The following is a 24,691-nucleotide window of genomic DNA, read 5'->3' on the forward strand; positions in this document are numbered from 1 at the left end:
GAGTAAAACCTCTAATTCACAACAAGGTGTTTCTCTAGATACATTAAAACCATGCAAATTCTATACTAGATGAAACCATAGAAATAAATTTCTTCAGTCACCCTATGACTCTCAATATTTTTTTTAAAGCACGAAGAGGAGATATAAGTGGACCACATGTTTTCATTAATGCCATGGAGAAAATGCTCTGTGCCAAGTCTTTCCACACATTCTCCAAATTGCGGAAGGTATCGTGATGATAGCACCAATACCAGAATATTCTAACGATATTTATTATCCCTTCAAAAATGTTGACATAGTAATACATACATTAAAAACAAGTGAAGAATGCATAGTGCTAAACTTAGGGAAAGCAGAATTATGCACAAAGATCTTTCTAATCAGTAATGCCAAATGAACTCTATTTATTAGGTGATATATTACTGGCCTGATATAGGGAAACTCAACTGCTTTACATGAGTTACCTAATTTGTATATTGAATGGGATTGACAATATGGTCTCATATCTCTTCTCCTTATCTAAAAATGGATCCTTCCATTTTGGTGAAATTTTGTTGTGATTATTTTCTAGTAGTACATATATAATCTTAAAGAGAGATCATGAAAAAAAAAAGAAATTTGAAAAATAATCTGAAAGTGGAGCTATCCCCATAGACCAAAGAAAATGACTATTTAAAAAAAAAAAAGAGAGAGAGATCATGAGTAGGAAGATTAATTAAAATTAAACAATAACTATATTAGATTCAATATAATTAGTACTTAAAATTATTTTAAAATGCTCCTTCCACAAAAGTTCATCCTTTTATCACTAATAACATCCTTTACCACTAAGAAATTATTGTTCACATATTACATTGAATGCAAAGTCCAAAGAACTCATCTGCATGCCCAGTTTCTCATTCCCACATGCATGATTAATTTTAAACTATTTAATATCTCAGTCTCAATTTCTTCATCTTTAAAATTCCTATGTCATGTTACAGAACTGGAGAAGTATTAAGAATCAAAATTTTGAATGAGAATCATATGGTACAGTCAAAATACTAGAAGGAACCATCAAGTTTTGTAGATATTTCATGGAGTATTTAAGAAGAGGCATGAGCGAGCATCATATTTTAATCTATATAGATGGAAAACAATAACACCCTTATCATTGAGATTACACATCCATTAGCAAATGGGATAATACTCATAGTTAATATGAAGCACAATATAGACGAATTACTCAAAACTATTTTCCTTATCCCACTGAGTTTGTGATAAATCAACTAAAATGCAATATTATTGTGAAGATAGTGATGAGTATTTAAAACAGACCAAAAGCTCAAATAAATGTATGAAGTAAGAATTTCTGCCCCTTTTCTGAATTTTAGGAATATTCAAGTGACAATGGAAAACAAACAAACCAAATTTAAAAAAAAACACAAATCTATCTCTGGTTCAAAATCAAAAAGTTAACCTTCATCATTTGGTTAAAAAAAACAATAAATTTGAAGTTTTCAAAGTCCTTTTATCATCATCATTTAATTTATATATAAGGGGAATATTAATAATATAATAATAATTAATAATATAATAAATTATATTAATAATATAATAAATAATTAATAATATATATAATAAGGGGGAGCCCTTATCATTTAGATAAGCACACTTGCAGTCAATGAAAATGAGATAGTTATCCAATTCTAAGACTATCCATCACACCATGTTTAAAAGTCATAAATATATTTAACTTTCAACTGGTTTTAGTACACTGGAATTAATCTTTTCTTTCACTAACCATCTTTAACTATCCATTCTAGTACAAGATGGTCAATCAGTCATTGAAAGTCCAAGAGGTTACTCTAGTATAAAAGAAATCTTCCAAAGCAACTAAATATATACTCATATAATCTAATTAAAACATTGATATTCCAGAAGTATTCCTTTAGGAAGGATGTATAAAGAGCATTTTTTACTAGACCCAAGATTTAATCATTGGAAGGAAATCTAAATGATACATTTTCCTTTACCAAAGCAAATAGCAATAGCTTTGCAATTTATAATCTTAGAGAGTCTCCAAGGAACATTGAGAGTTTAAGGGAGTAACACAGATCACATGTGCAGTGTGTGTGTGAAAGGTAAATATTGAAATCAGATGTTCTTAACTATGAGGTTTTCTTAGTTACTTATATTCACACTGCTTATAATGGAGAGAATCATAACTTATAATAGAAATTCTCAATTAAAAATAATTATTTTGTTAACTACAAAACATATATATTTTGAGTATACTGTTCTCCATCTATGAAGCAATTCATACTTCAATTATTTCCATCTGGTATGGACAGGAAGGGAAGGAAGTATATCAGAGATACCTTTATTGATTTATGCATCTTTTTTTGTTACGCTTTGGCACTGCAATGATTTTTTTTAAAAAAATTGTTAACCCTGCCTACATTTTATTGCGGTCTTTTCTCTTAATTTTGAAGAGCAAACCCAATGTGGGAATTTATGCATATATATATTTGTGTGTGTATATATATACACACACACAAATATATAAACACATATACACATGCATACACACATACACATGTATTTATATAACTACACATATAAATACATATGTATATCCATAAATATATATATATAAACATATCCAAATTCATAGTAATTTATATATGTGCATACACACATATCTATATCCATATGTAAATATATATACATACATATATGTGTATGTATTAATTTGTATTCACTTACTATAGTTAATTAGTTCATTTTCTAGGAATTATTTAAAGGTAAACAGGACCGTCTAATGACATTTTAGTAAAAAAGACATATAGCTATATTTGTTAATGCAATGAAAAAGAAAAAGTACAAAGAAGTGAGAAATAACTGTGCAAATTATTTTTTCTAATATTTCAGAGTTTCATAATTAACTATAATCCAGAATATTTAAAAATAACTAATTTTAATACATTTTGACAGCTTTCACAAATTGGACTATGATGTTTCAAAATATGAAAAGGCAATAGAGTTATTAATAATAACGATGATGATGCCTTAGCAATGAAATCAGAAAATTGAAGGGAAAAAAGATATCTATCACTCATGCAAGAATGTAAGCATTTCTATAAATTACCTTATAAAATTATTACTTTATACTGAGAAATTACTTTCAATGTATGAATATGAGAGTTAAATAGGAAGAAGTAAAATATAATTGTAGAATTAAACAAGTCTGTGAAAAATTATGATCATACATCTTTTAATAAAAAAAGATCTTAAAGGTCAATTTGTCAGGGCTATGAAACCAAAATAGTTGAATTAAGAGGATCACTAAAACTCTTATTTAAACCCCTCCAAATGCCTTTAAATACAAGTCTAAACAAATTTTAAATCATCAGAATCCACAAAAAGACAGAATGAGAAAAATTTCTAGCCCAAAGAAATTTAGAAGGTCAGAAGGAAAAGTCTGTTACATTAGGGTAAGGGGGAAGAACAGTCCAATGCAGGCTGCAATTAGGGTACCCTAATTTCCCTAATTTCTTTCTTGATTATTTTGTGGTAAAATCTGTCTGTTTCTGAGAAGGGAAAGTTGAGGTCCCCCACTAGAGTACTTTTGCTATCTATTTCTTCTTAAGACTTAAAATTTTTTCTAGGAATTTGCCTGCTCTATCATTTGATACATACATATTTAGTACTGTTACCTCTTCATTATTTATGGTACCCTTTATCAAAATGTATTTTCCCTCCATATCTCTTTTAATAAATAAGATCTATATTTACTTTTGTTTTATCTGAGATCAGAATTGCCATCCCTGCATTTTTACTTAAATGAAGTATAATAAATTCTGTTCCACCCTTCAAAAAAGGATTTTGAAAATCAAAAGAGATGATAGAGGAAAAATCACAAAGAGAAATGAAACTAATGCAAGAAAATCTTGAAAAATAAGTTAACAAATTGGTAGAGAAGACAAAAAATACTGAAGAAAACTTCACCTTAAAAATAGATTAAGTCAAATGATAAAGGATGTATAAAAAGCCAATGAGGAGAAGAATGCCTTAAAAAGTAGAATTGACCAAAGGGAGAAAAAAAGTCACTGAAGAAAATACCTCCTTTAAAAGTAGAGTTTGTCAAATGAAAAAGGAGTTACAAAAGTTCAGTGAAGAAAATCATTCCTTAAACATTAGAATTGAGGAAATGGAAGAACATGACTTTATGAGAAAACAGGAAAAACAATAAGGTAGAACCAAAAGAATGAAAAATTAGAAGACAATGTGAAATATCTCACTGATGAAAAAAGAAAAAACTGGCCTGGAAAACAGATCTAGGAGAATTCATTTAAAAATTACTTGACCACCTGAAGACCAAAAAAAAAGCATAGATATCATCATCCAAGAAATTTTCAAGGAAAATTGTCCTGATATTCTAGAACTAGAAAGTAAGATAGTAATGGAAAGAATTCACTAATCATCTCCTGAAAGAGATCCCAAAATGAATATTCCCAAGAATATATAAGCAAATTCTAGAACTTCCCCATCAAGAAAAAAATATTGCAAGTAATCACAAAGAAACAATTCAAATAGTATGTAGCAAAGTCAGGATAACATAAGATTTAGGAGTTTCTACATTAAAGCATTAAACAACTTGGAATTTTATTATTTCAGAGGGTAAAGGAGCTAGAAATATAACTAAATAGTACAAAAATAGCAAAACTGAGTGTAATCCTTTAGGGGGAAAAAAGATATTAAATGCAATAAAGGGTTTTCAAACATTCTTGATGAAAAGATGAGAACGGAATAAAAAACCTGACTTTCAAATACAAGAATCTATAGAAGCATAAAAAGATAAACAGAAAAGAAAAATTATAAGTAATTTAATAAGATTAAACCTTTTACATTTATAGGTGGGAAAATGATATTTGCAACACATAAGAACTTCCTTATTATTAGGGCAATTAGAAGTAATATATCTATTGACAAAAGGTTTGTTGAATGTGAAGGGATGATATCAAAAAGTCAAATTAAGGGACGAAAGAGGAATCTGTTCATAGGAAAAGGGTGAAGTAGAATGGAAATAATTCAATAATATAAGAGGGAAGAAAAAGGTTTTACAGCAAAGAGAAATGGGGGGAGGCGAGAGAGAGTTTGTGAATCGTCTCAGTGAGAGATTAATATCCAAATTTAATTGGGTATAAAAATCTGTTTTATCCTATAGAGTAGTAGGGAAGAGAGAGATGAGCTCTAACAGAAGGGAGGGTTGATAAAAGGAGGGTATAGTCAGAAGCAAAACACTTTTGAAAAGGGACAGAGTAACATGAGAGAGAGAATAGAATAATTGTGCATATATATGTATATATATACATATATGTATATATGTACATACACACACACAGATTGGATTTAACATCTATTTTAACATGTTTAACATATATTGGATTACTTGCCATCTAGAGGATGGGATGAGAGGAAGGAGGGAAAATTTGGAACATAAGAGTCAATGTTGAAAAATTATTATGCTTTGAAAATGCATATTTTTTGAAAATAAAAAAAAAAAAAACTTTGGGGCAGTTAATTGGTGTAGTTGATAGAGCACTAGCCTGGAAGTTAGGAAAACCTGAGTTCAAATCTGGCTTCAGACACTTAATACTTCCTGGTTGTATGACTCTGGGTAAATCACTTAACTCCAATTGCCTCAGCAAAAGAAAAAGAAAAAGAAAACATTTAATAAAAAGGAGAGAATAACGGGGGGAATATAGTTGTTAGCAAGAAGCATCCTGAAAAAAAATGAAGTTTCTCTGATAAAGAAAATTAATTTCTCAAACATATAACTGAGTCAAATTGCCCAAGCAATAAATGATCAAAAGATAACAGTTTTCAGATGAAATAATCATAGATATCTATAGCCATATTAAAAAATGTGCTATCTCTATTAATTGAAGAAATACAAATTCTGATGTACTACTACATATTTATCAAATTGGCTAATAGAATGAAAAAAGAATACAAATGAGACATTAATGTACTTTTTGTGAAATTGTAAACTGATTCAACCATTCTGTAGATCAATGAGGAACGGTGTTCAAAGAGCTATAAAGCCAAGCATAGCCTTTAAGTTAGCACTACTCTTGTATTTGTATCACAAGAGAGATTTTAAAAAATAGGAAAAGATTTTATTTGCACACAAAATATTTATAACAGCTAATTTCTTGGGGGAAAAAATTGAAAATGAGGGAATATCCATCAGTTAGGGAATTGTTGCACAAATTGTGGTATGCGATTACGATGGAGTATTGTTGTGATGAAAGAAATGATGAGCAGGATATTTTCAGAAAACCTGGAAAGACTTCCATGGGGCTCATGCAAAGTGAATTGTAATATGTACAATGTAATAGCAATATTGTAAGATGATAAATTTTAAATAACTAATTTAGAAATATAATGACTCAAAACAACTCTAATAGATTGTCAAGAAGAAGAAAGAAAACTTTCTAAGTATGTGAGATAACCAGAAAAAATGTTGCTGAGTCATGCAAATTCATTTGTGGAAATGGGGAGATGTATGATTGTAACATAGGGCCAGATCATTACTACCCAAAATTACAGAATTATTATCCCTTGAAGAACTTTGAATTATTAATCATTGACATTTAAGGACATAAAGTGCAGTGAATATATAGCATATACATGCAACTGTTTAAAAAATAGCTTCCACTGAATGTTTAACAAGACACAACAAATGGCAGGAAGCACACATCTGATTATTACTTTTTATGGACAGATGCAAGAAAAGTTTTCATACCCAAATACAGACCTCAAAATACCCAGAATAATTCAAACAATAAACTTGATTAGAATCTGAGAATCATCATGTATTATACTCCTCCCCCCCACATTTTTCTAGAAACAATATTGACTCATTAAAAACTTGTGAAGAATATTTTAATTAATATCATATACAAAATATTCACAAACTCTAAGCTATGTGGAATTCTTAAGGAACTTCTACCTTACAAAGTTTGAGAAGAAATCTCAGAATAAGAACGAAAAGGATTAGTAGAAACCCAGGAGAAAACCATATATTTGCAACTTAGAAAAGGAGGATAGACAACAGTGGCAAAACCTACAAATAAAAGAAGGAGTAGGACTAAATAAAACTCTTTATATTTCCTGGTTAGTACATCATCAGTCAACTTTGAAAGAACAGTTTTGATGGAATGGTGAGGACAGAATTACAAATGTTTAAGGAGAAAATGAATGGGTAAGGAATCAATGCGGTATGGAAGTAAGAATACTTATTTTAGCCCCACTCCTACTACTTGTGCAGCTTTGAGTCAAGTTACTTTATCCAAAGATGTTAGAACAATGGCATCTAAATTAATTTCCCCTTTAAAATATATTATTCTATATTACCTCTTGAATCAATTTCCCCCAAAGAACAACCAATGGATAGGCAATGTTTTCAAGGCAGATGAGAAAATATATGGTAAAAAGAGCATGGAAATTACGATCAAGGCTCTTCTATTTTAATCTTAGTTCTGTCATATGTTACCAAATGATTACTAAAGCCATTTTATCTCCCTTGGCTTTATTTCCCTTATGTTCAAATAAGTAGATAATTTAATGAACTCCAAAGGCTCAAGAGAAGTGTGACTTTTAGGGGGGACAAAAAAAGAATCTATTCTATTAAAGGTTTTGAGAGATCAGAGAAATTTTTCTATTTTTATATCACTTTATATTTTAAAATGTGCTTTGCTTTCTGAAAAACTATGGTAAAGGCAGGATCTGTTCAATGCACTGGGCATTTCCTAATTCTAAACACAATGAATTTCATTTTTAAGAACCTTAGAACAACAACAACAAATGGAATTATGCTTTTCCTTATATTTTTATGATCTTTTAAGTTATAAGAATTAATGTGATTATTTGTTATGAATAACTGAAAATGTGTAATGGTAGTAGACACAAGAACACAGAGATTAAAGTCATTAAATAGTCCTTAAAGACTTTGAGCAATATGTTTGTTCTCCCTTAAAACAAAATAAAACAAAGCAAACAAATACACAAAAACAAAATCTTTTAAATCTATTCTAGGAGTGCACTTGAGTTTTGGTAGTCCCAAGCTGACAATCTTATATGAGTTTTCTTTTGAGTTTGAAAGCAGTTATACAAAGTTTGTCCTTGTGTTAGACAAGTCTAATGTTTTTGGTAGGAGGGAGAAAGCATTTATAGTATCTTTGCTGCTTTGTTAAAATCCTCAAAATAAATATGAAAAAAGTCCAAAATAGAAGGGTTAGAGAATTGCCATGGGAATTAGTGAGTGCAATATGACAGCAGGAGCTGCAAAGGACAGAATTTGGGAGTGCTAGAAAAAATATGATATTAACCAATGTGGTTTAGACATCCAAACTAACACCCAAATTAATTAAATATAGACTACATTTATTTGTATTGATACATTTTTAGAGATAAGTATTTTAGGGAAAAATGTGTTGAATAACAGAATATTAAACATTGAATAAAAAAAGAAAAACTTAGGAAGGAAATGGGATGGCAATAATGTGGGTGGAAGGGAACAAAAAAAGAAAAGAATAAACTCAAAACAAAGAGGAAAAATTGTTCAAATAAAAAAGGAGAAAAATCCAGCAAATGTGATGAAAGAAGATTGTTCTAAGAAAAAATAAAGCAGCTTTAAAGCAAAAAGAATCCATGTATACATTATTAAACTAACCTATTTATTTGTCTCATTTGGAATGTAAAAAACAAATAAAAAAATTTAAAAACTCAAAACCAAAACAAAACAAGATTTCTGGAAAGTATTAAGTCCCACTGTTAGACTGTTTTGTTTGACAGAGTAGGGAGAAGATCACTCCAGAGAGAGACTGAGGTTTTTAACTCCACACACATACCAGTTAAGGAGGCTAATCCTTCAACTCTGTTGAGCCTTTTATGGAAATATAATCCCACTGAAGTCAGTAGGAACTCTCCATGTGCAGAAAACTTGAAAAGACCATAAGGAATCCTACGTAATGATAATTGGGATTCTCCACTGAGCTTAAGAAATGTGGATGTTGACTGAGAAAGCTCATGCCAGAGGCCTCACTGGACCAAAATAGGATGTTTGGGTTTTTTTGTTGTTTTTTTTTTTTTTTTTTTCCAGAAGGCAAAAGTAAGTTAAACAACAAAAATCCTGAGAGAAACTTTATGGTAGGAGAGAAATCCATTCTTCAGGGGGCTAAGCTCATGCCATATTGCTGACTTATGTCTACAAAACCAATTTGAGAATGTAAATGCACAGTATATAGCATAAGACCAGTGAATTCTGAAAATTTATGAATCTAAATGACTCTAATCCAAATCATAACATGAACTTATAACAACTATTCAGTCACTAAAATCGGGAGTTTTCTTTGTCAATGAAACTCCTTCTGAAACATAAACCAATCATAGAAGTAAAGCCAACTGATGTGTCTATTTCAATAAGTCAGATTAGGGACAAACAGGCCTTATACATGAAAGTACTTTATTGCTACAAAGATACCTCTGGGCAAATCTTATTTTAGAAATGACTGAAGTATATAGTTACAATAACTAAAAGAGAAAAAAAAAGCCCTTCTAGAAATCTGACAAAATAGAATTTTGACTACTGACATACATACTTGCATTATATCAGCTAGGTGAGACAGTATCAAAAGAAATTTGATAAATTACTACTCTTTGAAAGATTCTTTATTTCCAAAATAAGAGCGAGAGTGGTATCTTGAAATGACCATGATGTATTTATTTCACAAGGGTATTGTGAGAATCAAATGGCATAGGTATACAACTTCTTTGCAAATCAGAAAATCCTATGAACATTAAAATATAATATTCATTAGCACCATTTCTTAACTAATCAGAGAGACTCTTTTTTCAGAATATCTACATCTAGAAAGGTCTATCAGCTATATATATATATATATATATATAATAAATGCTGATGTTTCCATAGAAGATGTTTCTAATGATACTGTAGTTTTCATGTCACCCTGGGAGAAATATTTTCACAACTGATCAATATTTCAGAGTAATACTTTTTTTCTTAAATGACAGTTGACTTCATGTGTTGTACTTCATAGTGCCTAATTGAGACTAATTTTTGTTGTTAAAAATTAGCAAGGCAATATATTTAAGGAGAAACACATAAGATACATACTTTGTCTTGTAAATCCTTGTTAGGATTTGATGAAAATGGATGCAAGATACCTTAAAATATTGCCCTATTAGAGATTCAACAGGACTAATATATATGGTCTTAAATATAAATGACATCTTGAAAAAATATTTTTAATCATTCTTTTCTTCAATGATATTTTATTTTTCCAAATATATGTAAAGACAGTTTTCAACATTTATCTGCATATGATTTTGTGTTCTATTTTTTTTTCCTTCCCTTCTCTCACCTCCTTTATTCCTAAGCCAGCAAGCAGTCCAACATAGGTAAAATATACACATTTCTTTGAAACATAATTCCATATTTGTCTTGTTATACGAGAAAAATACAGTTGGTAATTCATTACAACAAATGTTTTAGGCTATTCTCAGTATCTGTAATCATATTTTTTGTCTAATCATTTGATTAAGGATAATGAAACATAAGATGTACAGTATGAATGGAAAGATGAGAAAACAACCCTAACACATAGGCTGCTTCCAATGGGTTTTGCTTGATTTCTACTTGTATTAATGTTCTCTTCTTTCTCAAATTATTTTGTATTTATTTATCTGTACATGTTTATTTCCTCCCAAGAAATGTTGTAGGTAAATGCTAGTAGGTATTGCTATGTTTCTATCCTCAAGGTTATAGTTTTTTATCTTTTACAAAATATTAGGTAAAAATTTGATAAAAAATAAACAAATGCAATGAAATGATTCCAACTTTTATTGGTAGATAATTATACTTTATGATGAATTGGGTAACCATCTAGTTTGAGGTTTTATATTTTGATGCATTGGCAAATATTTGCTTTTTGGTTGTCTTCACACTTAGAATGCACTCACTTCTCACATCCATCTCTTCAATAATCTAATTTCTTTCCAGACTTTTCTGAGTTGACAGTTTTAAATGGACTGTAATGGATAATAAAGTGAACTTTCTAGGTCAAGGCTTGAATTGTATCATTGTTATTAGCTCCATGCCTGATTCATCTAATCTTTGTGCACCTCATTTTTCTCATTAGCAAAATTAGGATTTCATTCACAGTAATATAGACACCACCAAATTGACAGTGTAAAAATAAAAATCAATACCAAATGAAAAGATAGTAAAAATTAGAAACTATGGTCCATGTCAAAACATCTCCCACTTGATCTATATTAACAAGCTATTAGCTTGAAAAATAGGAAATTAATAAATAACAAGTATTAAATTTTGGGGGAAATCCCCAATGATGTTGTAAAAAGATGACTTAGAAAACATCAATATATAGTGTCATATTTCCTTTTTCCATCTCTCCAAAATTTATATGAGTTAATTCTTGATAAGTGAATAATATAGGACCAGGTAGTTTTAGAAATATTATTTCAATTATTCAATTGACATGAAAGACTCAAGACTAATTAAAACCCTCTGTTTATAAGAGTAAATTGAATTATGAAGTTTGCAGATATATTACTGACAAAGGTGTTTGCCACGATCATGAAGGATGTCCAGTGCAGAGCACAAATGAAAGCAGAATCTCACTTGGACAGTGAGATAATTTGAAGGTCATCATTGGCATAAAATAGTATACTGAAACTGTCAATGCCAGAAATTAGAGAATTATATTTAAAAACACCCATTCTTGATAATTACTTTTTCAATTATCCATATAAAACAAGACCCATAAATTGAAGGATGCCCATTGTCCAAATTAATATATTCAGTCAATAATTCACAAAGCTGATCAGTTAGTATAGGTGTCTTGAAGAAATCACATGAGCATATAATAAACTAGATACAAAATTGAGTAGTAGGAGGAATATAGGGTATATTATACTTTTGAAATTATTCAGTACAATTAACAAAGTGCTTTTTTTTCTGTGTATAGAAAATGGCCATTAAAAACAAAAGTAACATCATTATCAATTTGGTGAAGCTACAAGTCATGGAAGACAGTCATCTTTAAAAGGTTTTTTGAGCCACCATAATTATTGAATTTAATTTAATGAAAATATTATTAACCATACGAGTGATAATTCATATATATATATATATATATATATACATTTTATGTGCATAAAACATTTTATTGATATTGTCTCATTTAATGCTCACTTCAGTGTTGTTATTGCCATACGCACATTTGGAAGAGTAAATTATCAATGATATCGAAAAAGTACTCTCAATAACAATTCAATAAAGAATTTCAACAAGAAATGCCTTAAAATGGTACATTTTACAAACGGTTAGTTTTTCCATAGATATAGAATCATCCTCAACAAACTCTTCAGTGTGAACAGTTTAATCTCACAAGGATGAAGCATTTTTTTTAGACCCATAGGTTTTTCATACATCTTTGTATTAAATAAAAGGTCAGTGAAAGGTATTTCTATGGAAAATGTTGGGACCCTCAGTGTAATATTCTTACTTTCATACAGTTTTAGTTTGTTCAATTCAAACTAGAAAACATGGATATTTTATGTGTAATGCCAGACATCCAAGAAGGTAGTTAATTGATGTAAAATTCTTGAGTATAGGCTGTTTTCAATTTCTATATTCATCTAAATTTCATCAGTTTGCATTTTGATTGTTTAAAAAAACATTTTACCAGTATACTTTTAATTAAAGGATAATCAAGGCTTCAGTAAGGTAATATTTTACTGTACAAAATTATTTTGGATTAACCCGGATTTATAAATTCACTGTAGGCTACATCTCCTATATGGTAACTCAAAAATGAAACAAACAAACAAATCAACACTGTTAAGAATTTGAATGGAAGCCAACTACTAACTCAGTGGCAGTGTTTATATTGATGTTATCATAATGCTAACTCTAGAGATTCTTCTTTGTGTTGTCTTTTTGTTTTGTTTTGTTTTGTTTTGTTTTGTTTGTATGGTGCTTAGCACAGTGATTTACCAATGGTTCATTGGTAAAGGCAGATATTCTCTAGTTATTCTGGGTCCTTTTGGACCATTAAATTTCTCAGAATGGTCCAATTCTTTCTCTGGTCCATTGTGTTTTTATTCTATATGATCTTTTCCTGCCCTCCATTCTTCAACCCTCTCTGGTTCGAAATCCTATAGTCATAAGGAGCACAGTGGCTTTCTTAAAGTAGTTTAAAGATAGAATAAGGATTCAAAGGAAAGAATTCTTGCATGTTAGAAACCCTAGTTTCTAACTATATTCCTTTTCTTACCATATCCCACTAAGAATCAAAATAAAATTCATTTTAATTAAGCTGTTAAATTTCCCATCAAAATTTGTTTCTCTTCCTCTATTCCTATCTTTTCTCACTGGCACAATCATTGACCCTGTTACCTTTTTTATATGAAATAATTTTGACTCTTCTTTTGAGCGAGTCATTTATTCAGTGTCTTTATGTCATTCCTTTTATGCCTACAATACTATTTTACCCATTTCTACCTTTTGATTTCTGACTCATAATATTGAAGCTGAGGTGAAAAGCTACCTCTTTCAAGAAGCATCTTCTTTCCATTAGTTAAATAGTATTTCTCTTTCATATGATCTCTTTTTCATTCCTTTTGTATGATTTTCATGTTTTTATTTTCATTGTATATATCTATATATACATACACACATGTTTTTCTGTGTGTATGTGCATGCATATAATATAAATAGGTGGTGCAATGAATTAGTACTAGTCATAGAATCAGAAAGACCTGAATTTAAATGTAGCCTTAGATAACTATTAGCTCTGTTACCCTGGGCAAGAACTTTAACCCATTTTACTCAGCTCTTTGGCTATAAAATGATCTGGAGAAGGAAATAATGAACTGCTCTGATATCTTTGCCAAGAAAATCCAAATGGATTCATGAAGTATTTGACATGACTGAAAAGTGTGTGTGTATGTAAGTTCTCTTAGGAAAAAAAAATCTTGTAAAATCCTTAAACTAAGTGACCATATATCTTAGTTTTCACTTTATCTCTCCTCATTATCAAGTATAATTGTAGTAGGTATTTGATTTGACACATGCTTGTTGAATTAACAAATTAAGAAATAGGTGAACAAAACAAATTAAGTACAACTTCAATGAGCACACTTTTAAAAATACGGACTTGTATATACCAAAGATCAAATTATAGTTCTATATATCCCATCAAAATTAAAATATAATTATATATTATTGTTCTATAATAACTGATGAGCAAACTGATGTCAGAAAACCCTGTAAAGACTTATATAAACTGATGCTGAGTGAACTGAGCAGAACCAGATCATTGTACATAGTAATAGCAAGATTGCGTGATCGTCAACTATGTTAGATTTGGTTCTTCTTAGCAATAATGTATTTTATGACAATTGTGATAGACTTGTAATGAAAAATGCCTTTTGCATCCAAAAAAAGAAATATGGACACTGAATATGGGGGGAAAAGCATACTATTTTCATCATTATGGTTGCTTGTTCATCCCCCCTCCCATCTGATTTTTCTTGGAAAACATGGCAAATATGGACATGGTTTAGAAGGACTGTGTAAGTTTAACTATAGAGGATTGCTTGTCATCTTGGGGAGGGAGGAGAAAAGAAGGGAGGGAGGAAAACATTTGAAACACAAAGCCTTATAAAAATGAATATTGAAACCTAGCTTTACATATATTTGGGAAATATATTTTTGGGAAAAATAAATAAAATGTTTGCTTCTAAAATAAAAAGGGGGTTACATTTACATTTATAAGATTTTCCCAAATATTTTCTCTTTAGTCTTGGTGTTCTTTGATTTATTTCAATTTAGTTCCTGTGTTTGTGAAGAAATTGCATTTTTAGCAGATAAACACATATGCGATTAGTCTACTAGTCATAGTATCTTACTTCCATATGCCAGTTTTTATTTTTCAAAGAATATTTTCCTGAAAGCTTGTTGATTCTGGTAATGCAACTATCATTATCTCCATTTTAAAGATGAACAAACTGAGAGTCAGAGGTGAATTATCTTCTCAGTATCCAATCCCATCAGGCTAGTACTAAAACTCTTGTCTCCTAATGTCCAAATCTTTGGTAATAAGAAATAGGAGGATCTAGAAATGGATGCTAACAATTGTCAATGTCATCTAAGTCATTACAAATGAATCATTTTCAAATAAAGTTTTAGGTCAGAAATAAAGTAATTCCCCCCACTTTTTAAATAGCAAAAGACAGATCTCACTAATTGTAAGTTCTCACAACCTTATTCTCCCATTCAGTTCTATTCAATCTTGTACAATGCTCAACTGTAGCAGGGTTGTTGTGCTTCACAGAACATGTGACAATATTTATTTAAGCAGCAGCAGGTGGTGGTGAATTTGTCAAAGTGGACCATTTGTTACATTATCAAGACTAACTGAGGTATCAATTCATTTCAATTCCAGACCATGGAGACTGTTCAAAACTTGGCAGTTTACAGATTCGGCATCCAACTTGTAGCATATGCATTATGACTTGAACACCTAAGAGAGAGAAATGATGGAAGGTAGAAATGTTTCAGCATCATTAAGCAGGCTCTTTCTAAAGGAGTATTGCTGCCAGGATGTAGGGAATCTTTTTTTTTAATGCCACAGTCTTTTATAAAATTATTTTTCCTTCATTTAATTACTGTCTCTGTCCCCTACATTTCCATAAGCACATCCTGCTTAATGCATTCAGTTATCATTTAACTATATGCTACTAGTTTATGCTATAATATTCCTTATAATTGTGTCTTGTATTTTTATGTGTATACTTCTTTTGTTTAAACTCTGTGATTAAGTTTCATATCTCTTATTTTATTTTTGTACTTGTATTCCTGGCATTAAACAGAGGTTGGCATATAGAAAGAACTTTATCAATGTTCATTATTAAGTTTATTATCAATTATATATTTAATTATATAATTAGTTATCAATAGTTAATGACTTAGTTGATACTAATAAATATTGATTAAAGGAATGGACATATGCTTGTTTATATTTCATATGCCTTTACCAAAATTCTATCATAATAACTGTTCAAGAAATGATTTTTTGTGTAAATTAATGAATGCTAAAGTGAGAGGATTTACAAAACACCTAAGGAACACCAATGTCAAATATCACAATATTTCAAGGAGAAAAGGACTCCAAATAAATAGCAAAAGTCATGGTGGAACTTTAAAAAAAAGGCAAATATTGTGATATCTGCAATTTGGGGCCCAGAGGCATATTTTATATTGATAAAATTTTTATGAAAAATATTATTTTATTCATGGGAGTGCTCTTGATGACAGTTTTAGAAAGAAAGAAGGATACTTTCATAACGAATTCTGTCTAATAGATGATGCAATTGACTAAGATAAAATTGACTAAATACAAGATGGTTTCAGGTCAATTTTTTGATGTTTCTCATAAACAAATAAACCAAAAAAAAATCTTCAAGATTTTCTTCAGTATACTATGCATCAAACACATCATAAAAACATACCAAATCCCACTCTTAATGAATAATTAAATGAATGAATAGATGAAAAATGAAATGAATTAATTCCTAACTAGTGAAAGTATGCTGAGTGAATTTTGTATTAAGAATTTATAAAGAGAAACAGAGAAGTTCAGAGGATGACTTCTCATGGACGAATTCCAGTCCACAAGAAAAAAATACAGAAATGACCAAATTGCTGAATGTATGTGTAAAAGATGTACAAAAAAGAAGCTCATTGAAAATGTTGAAAAAATTGCTTTTCATGGTTAGAACTGTCCATAGTATATAGTTCACTATAATGTGAAATCTGTGTGTTCTTTAAAAATACTGCTTAATGGTACAGTGGATAGAACACTGGAATTGAAATCAGAAAGACTCATCTTCATGAGTTCAAATGTGCCCTCAAGATACTTATTAGCTATGTGGCCATAGGCAAATCATTTAACTCCGATGCTTCAGTTTCTTCATATGTAAGAACAGCTGGAAAAAGAGAAGGCAAGATGGCAAACCACTGTAGTATCTTTGCCAGGAAAACACCAAAACTGGTGATCAAGTGTTGGACGTAACAGAAAAAAAAATAACTGAATTAATGTTCTTAAAAATATTCACCTGCCAGTATCTTAGTATTAATTTCAGTGTGGTAGTAACACTGCAGGAGAAAAAAAATAAAACAATGCAATAAAATAAGTAATAACTATGATGAAAGAAAGAAAATAGCTATAAATTAAGGAATTCTGAAGATATTTTGTCCATTTTAAAAGTATTGACCATGGTGCAATGAAGTGCTATAATTCTAAAAATGTATAATTAAGATATTCAACAAAATTGTCCATACCTAAAAGAAATACTTATGAGAGGCTCTGATAGTTATTCAAAGGTGTCTGGGCTTTCTTAACATATGAATGTTTTAACTCTTTGTTGCCAGATATTGTATTAACCAATAATACCCCATCATGCTAAGTAAGGAATGCTGTAAGTAAATGTAAGTGTAGAAAAGCCTATGATTAGCAAAATAAGAGCAAATATAATAGAAATTAGACCTTTAATCAAAATAAAAGAATATAAGAACTTGGATGGGACATAGCAACTTTTTTATTTTAAGGCTTTTACTTTACCCATAGGACACTAAAATTATATAGTCAAAGTGACATTCAAGGTCACACAGGTTGTAGGAAAGAGAGTCCTTGTCTTTTGACACTTTACGGAGAATTGTGTTTCACTTGGAACAAAAACTAGGTAAAAACCATTTATTTATATCAATCACTTATGTCATCATTATTATATAATATAGATAATATGAGAATTACTTTTTATCGAGGAAACAAAATATCTCAAGGTATGAAAATATAGATTTAAATGTTTTCCAATCATGAAATCCAAAAGACCAAGAAATCATACTATTACTTAGCTTTTCATAGTATTTTGAAGTTTGGAAAACACTTTATAAATATGAACTAAACTAGCTAAGTATTGAAATTACTGAAGACCATACAATTTCATTATTCTGGCTATATTGTTTGTCAAATGTAGACTTGCCAAAAAAATCCCAATATTGTATGGAAAACAACCATAAATGCTATCAATTTTAAAGTTCATTGCATGACATGGGAGACTGGTAACGGATTGTCCAATATAATATGTCCTCCTCAGAGAACATGATTTATTCTATGAGCAAAGCAAAATTTAAGTAGCTCAAAAGAAATGTGAGATGCACAAAGTTGGAGAATGGAGTCCAAATGATCACATGGACTATTAGTGTCCTGTGATAGACCATTCCAACCTTGTGATGATTCTAACATGGTGATGTCATTTTGACCCACTTTGAGAATTAAGGACAATAACTATAATTATGATAAAATGTTGTCCTGAAAACAACTCTGAAAAGTAAGTGCTATTATTTTAACTGTTTCATATATAAGGAAATTGAGGCAGAGGGAACTAAATCAACTTCCCCAGGGTCACACAACTAATAAATGTTTGACGGAGAATTTGGACTCAGTATTTCCAGATCCTCATGACAACCCTTTGAGTTTTGTTCTAATTATTATTCACATGTGTGTGTATATATTTAACAGATGAGAAAACTGAATTGATATAGGCTAAGAGGCTAAGTGACTTCTTCAAGGTCATATAGCTAGTAACTGAGGCCAGATTTTAATAAAATTCTCCTTCATACCAGGCCAAGGAATCTCTCAATTAAAATGCCATCGTCACCATTTAGTGATTAATGTAATTAACAAGATATTCAGAGACAACATGCTTACTCATGTTTAAAACAATTTCTAGGCCTCTGTACAAAAAAGAGCATTTCAGTGATACTTTGTGATTACAGAGGAGTAGGATATAGAATGACAGTTTATGTTTACAAAGAGGATTTTAAGTGGTTTCCAAAGCTTTATAAGCAATCTGAGAGTTAGAGACAACTCAGTCAGTTGTGGTAATTAATTTACAATTAAATTCATCAAAATGCTGTTTTCTAAGAGGTATTTAGTGCCTGATATGACTTATGAGCTGTCTTTGATTTGGACTTTTTAAGCCTCTATTCTCTGAGGTAAGATGTTGCACTTTTGTAGTGAGAGTTCCATTTATTCTTGGCATTGCTTCAAGCTTGGTTCAAAATTCAGAAATTGTATATTGAGTGGGTTTTAAACTTGGCAAGACTAATTCTCTCATTCCCAGCTGTTAACTACCCATATTTTTCATTGTTTTGGCTCTTACCACCATGACTTGTGACATGTTCATATGCTCTCATATAAATTTCTCCAAAATTTATAGTGATTAAGTTCCTAAACCTGCAGAAGACATCTGTCAGTCTGTGCAAAGAATGCCATGGAAAGTGTGGTTCAAAAGTGTGAAAACATTTACAGGCAGAATTATCACTTCAGATTTGAGGGCAAAAATTAATGTAAATTAAATGAAGCAATGATATGAAGTGTAGGAATTAATTCTGAGGTCAGGGAATCTGAGTTCAGATCTTCTGAGGGTAACTACTTATATATTGGTGCGTCACATCATTTATTTTAATCTCATCCCCCTTATATGGAATACTATGGGCTGGACTAGCTGGCTTCTTATAAAGCCCTTTCAGTGCTAATTTGATATTGCTAAATTCAGCACAAATTTTTACCTATAAATGAGGACATGAGGTTCAAAATAGCATACTCACAGTCCCATCCCCTTCTGAAACCAAATGTGTTGAAGAATATTATTGTGCTATTATTAAAAAAATTTAATTTATCAACAAACATAATTTAATTCCTTTTACATTCAGAGCATCATTATCAGCTTTTGCAATCTGGTAAAGGAGCATACCATAGCAGAACTAATGCAATTTAAATAAAAATATTCCCTTTTATGTTTTCTTTAATTCATCTTAAATTATCTTATTTCATTAGTATTAGTATTAGTATTAGTAGTAGTAGTAGTAGTAGAATATTCTTTTAATTATGTACAACTGCTCTTATTTCTTCAGCTACCAGGAAAATACATATCTACTTCCCCTCTGCATGTGAAAGCCAATAGAGTTGAGTGTAAGTAGTAAGGTGCCTTTAGAAAGGACACATAAGTGGATTTCACAGAAGTTACTCTGCCTAGGGCTTGCACCATGGTGGTTGTCAGTTTACACTAATAATTCTTCCACAAACTCAGCAGGAGAAACCCGTATCTAATCGCAGCCATCTGGGGGACACACTTCCTTGTTATAATGATAATCAAAGCAATGTAGTCCATCAAAGCAGTCTACTTTACCAAAAGGGATTATTTGTGAACGTTAGAGGACCCTGATATTTTCTCTTTTCCACTGTAATATATGTCATGCTATACAAATAATGTAATACAAATAGAGAAGCTGTAAAGTATCATAACTAATTTGTGGTGAAAAATTAACCACAGCACAATATACCCATTATAATAAGTGTAACATAATCTATTTTTTAAAATAAAAATTTTAGAATCAACCATTTTACCAACACATTATTTGGTGATCATCTTCTCTGTTCCTATTTCAGAATAGGTATACATCCTTTCTAATTATGTTTATTATAAAAAGTTATAGACATATTAATATCCTAATTATAAGAATTGTCATAGAAACTATTAACTGTATACCTACTAGCCAGAAATTATTAATTTGGGATTTAATGGTTATTTGGGATATAAGAAGTATATACCACACCTCCTAAACAAACTTCCTTTCCTTTACACATGACCCCATTTCTCCCACTTATACAATTTGCTTCTATCAGGCTTTTTGTTTTTAGCTTATTCTATTTGCCACAACATCTGAAAAGAATAGGAGAGAACTGGAACTATAAATTCATAGATTTGGCATTTTTCTATAACTTAATGTGTTATGGCATTTGGTTAACATGTTTGGCTGGTTCTTAAAGGGATGTTTTTAGATTTCTCTCTCATTCTCTAATTTATTTCTCACAATAAATCTCTGGTGAAAGTAAAGCAGGTATGATCATTATTATAATTATTATAACTTCTGCAAGTCAATGTTTTGATGAATTTAGAATATTTAAAATGAAAGACTGAGTTAAAATATTGATTCAGTTGATTCTATTACTCTACTTGTATATTGATACATGTCTGCTGCAAGAGTACATACACATACATGTATAATCAGGTATACATGTGTGTATACATGTGTGTATGTGTGTGGACCCACCACAAGTCCTGGATATGTTAACCTAAAACAAATATACTTGGATGGTTTCTATTCTGTGGCCATCTCCAGAAATCCTAGAAAGTTACTGTGATCATGCTATTCCAGATATGAACAATCTTTGGTCACCTAAGTTGTATTAAAACAATATAATTTTTTCTCATATGCTTTCCCCCACAATAAATATAATATTGTGAATATATTTCCAGTTTATAGATAAAGGCATGTCCCATACATATACATATATATGTATGTAAATGTATATTACATATGTATAATTTTGTTCACTGAATAAAAGTTACATCGCAAATGAAAAAATATAAATTATATTGAAGTGTTAATTTAAATTAGCCTCTTATTATTAAATTTATGCCAATTAATAGGTATTAAGACTATAACTATTATGATATGCTATCATTTTTAATTTAAATTTTTCATCTTTATAAATTTGGGTAACAATTAGATTAGATAATCTTTGTAACAATTAGAGTAGATATTCTTTTAAGCACCTTTGCAGCTTGAAATCTTTTATTTTATTATTCTTTGTTTAAAGCTCAAGTATTGGTTAGGGGAGAACCTGGAGCTTTTAAAAAGGCCCATATGTATTTCTATGTATCCTGCTGATTGTATTATAAGCATCACAATCAATCAATCCCATCCTTCCTCTATCAGAAGTTTGCAATGATCGTGAAAAGTTTAATGATAACTAGTCCAAATCACTTGACGTCTGGTCCCATGTCACAAAGTAAATGTTATACATTTCAAATCCCAGAAAAATCTCAATTTTAACATACTCCAAAGAGAACCCATTACTTTTACCCTCTCCAAATTACTCCTCTTCAAAACTTCTTTTTTATTATATGGGGCAGAAATCTTTTATTTTTCTTTTCCTTTTCTCTCAGGTTCATAAACTATATATTACCCAAGATTTCTTACCTTCCCTCATATAACATATCAACATAGTTGACACATCTTTCTCTCACTATCTGTATCATTTGACTCTAACCACTTTTGTCTACTTACCTATACTTACCACCTTAATTCTAGCCATCATCAACTCTCATAAATACTATTGCAATGTCTTCCCAATCAGTATTCCAGTTTAAAGCTTCTACTCTAATTCATTCTTTACATAGGCACCAAAGATATTTTCCTTAAGCACAAGGATAGTGATTCCACTCTTAATCAATTCCAGTGTCTCCCAAATGAATGTAAAGTAAAATATAAACACAGCCCATTGTTTTGAAAGCCTTTTACATTTTACCCCAATCTATCTTTCACTTATAAATTCATAAACTCTAAAATCCAGTAAAACTGGATTTCCTTTTGTTTCTCACAGATGGTAGCACATCTTCCCTCTCTAAGACTTTGAACTGATGGCCATCATTCCTTCCTCAAATCCAAGTACTAAATTTCTTCAAACAAATCGAGCACCATTATCTACAAAGTAATTTTCTCAATTCCCAACATCTAATGTCTTCTCATAAATAACTGTGTTTTATTAGTAATCTATATACCTATATAGCTATATATGTGTGTGTGCATATATATATGAATATATAGATAGAAATAGATATATCAATGCATCCACACAGATATCCAAACAATATTTATTCTGCACAAATAGTATATTTGTTTTGTGTATACTTTCATAAGCTTTCTCATCCATTAAAATATAATAAAATCTGGTAAAGTTTTCTAATGAAACTTTTAGTATATTTGGGATTTCCCTCTATCTTTAATCTCATTGGGGTAAATGCTTACAGTACTAACATGTATTAGAAGAGATGATAGGAGTACTCCTCTTTTCATTTACTTGATTCTCTATGGAAAATATATAGGAAGGCTTAGATAAGTATTTTATAGTTTGAGATAATATAAATGGATTGTGTATCTAGGATAAGTGGGAATAATCATACTTTAAAAATCCCACACATTTATGGAAGTGAAATTCTAATGCAACAGGAGAGATTACTATTTAAATTAATCCTTCAAGTTAAAAATGTTTTTAGAATCACATTAATGTTTTCTAGTATTAAGTACACATCTGTGCTCCTTTCAATCTCTCTGTCTCTCTCTCTCTGTGTCTCTGTCTCTCTCTCTCTCACTCTTCTTACTAAGAAAAGTTCATTACCATTTTAAGGTCCAGAAATTTTAGAAATTGTTGCGAGTGGAATTTAGCTTCATAGAAAAATGTATAGAAAATAGTATTAATTTAATTGCAGCATAATTTATCCAACAAAGTTACTTATAAATAATTTTATTGTGACAGTGCTAATTATTTTAGAAATCTAGTTTGGAATTTAATTTCCTCCCCAAAAATATTAGTTGAAGCAGGTATTTTTGTTTGTTTGTTTTTTGTTTTGTTTTGTTTTTCCTGGAAACCAGTCTTGAGTTTGGAAGGAGGACACTAGCAGGCTTTGGCTCTTCTTTCACAGGGATTTCATTGTTCAGTACATTTGCAAACTATTCTCTTAGAGGGAAGACAAACTTGTGACTGTTACATTTTTGAGCTGGTATTTGGCCAATCATTGCACAGAAGGTGGGCCGTTTAAGAAAGGTCATCCCATGATCCCTGGAAGCCTCCAAATCTAGTTGATCTTTCCCCCTGAGTGAGGGCTGGTTCCTACCATTTCATGAAAGCATGTGGTGATGCAAACACATGGTTACACAATTGGGTCCAACAATTTGGATAAAGCCTCAGCTTTATCTAATCTGCTAATTAACTTTTTGACTTAATTGTGTGTTCACCCCTATCCTGTTTATTTAGCTGCAGCATGTGGTGATTGCTAATTAGGTATAACCTGTTGGCTTTTAGTCTTGGCATTCTTTATTAGTGTTAGTTTTCCTGTAATCTAGGGATTTACTTATGTGCTGATAAACTGATCCTTCACCCTTCTGTTTGTTGATCCATGTCTCTCTTTTTGTCATTACTGATCCCTGGGGAAACATGGATAATTATGCTTATCATACCTTACATAAAAGCTTTCAATAAAAGTTCTTCACCCAGTATGGAGGCAGAAGTAGGCTAACTGAACCAATCTGAAGCAAAAACCTAGAAGACTTTCCAGCTTAGTCATTAGTGCCTCTTTTTCTCTGTATAACAGCAATAGATATCATATAGAATACTTTCTTTTTATTCAGTTTTCAAGGATTCTGAGAGAATAACGGATGTAGTAGAACTTAAACCTGGAACCTAGTGAAAAATGGAGATACAGAATCCAAATTAATAAATAGATGTATTTAAATTACATTAAACAGTCACTCACTGGTGTGTATGTATTTGTATGTTTGTGTGAAAGTGTATGAATGAGTGTGTTTCCTAAGCCACTTCTCTCTGTAGAGTATACCTACTTTCTTTGGGGTAGACACTAGTGGTGACTATTTTAAAGATACTTCAATTTCAAGGCAGAAACA

This window comes from Sarcophilus harrisii, chromosome 3 (assembly GCF_902635505.1).
Source record: "Sarcophilus harrisii chromosome 3, mSarHar1.11, whole genome shotgun sequence".
NCBI lineage: Eukaryota > Metazoa > Chordata > Mammalia > Dasyuromorphia > Dasyuridae > Sarcophilus > Sarcophilus harrisii.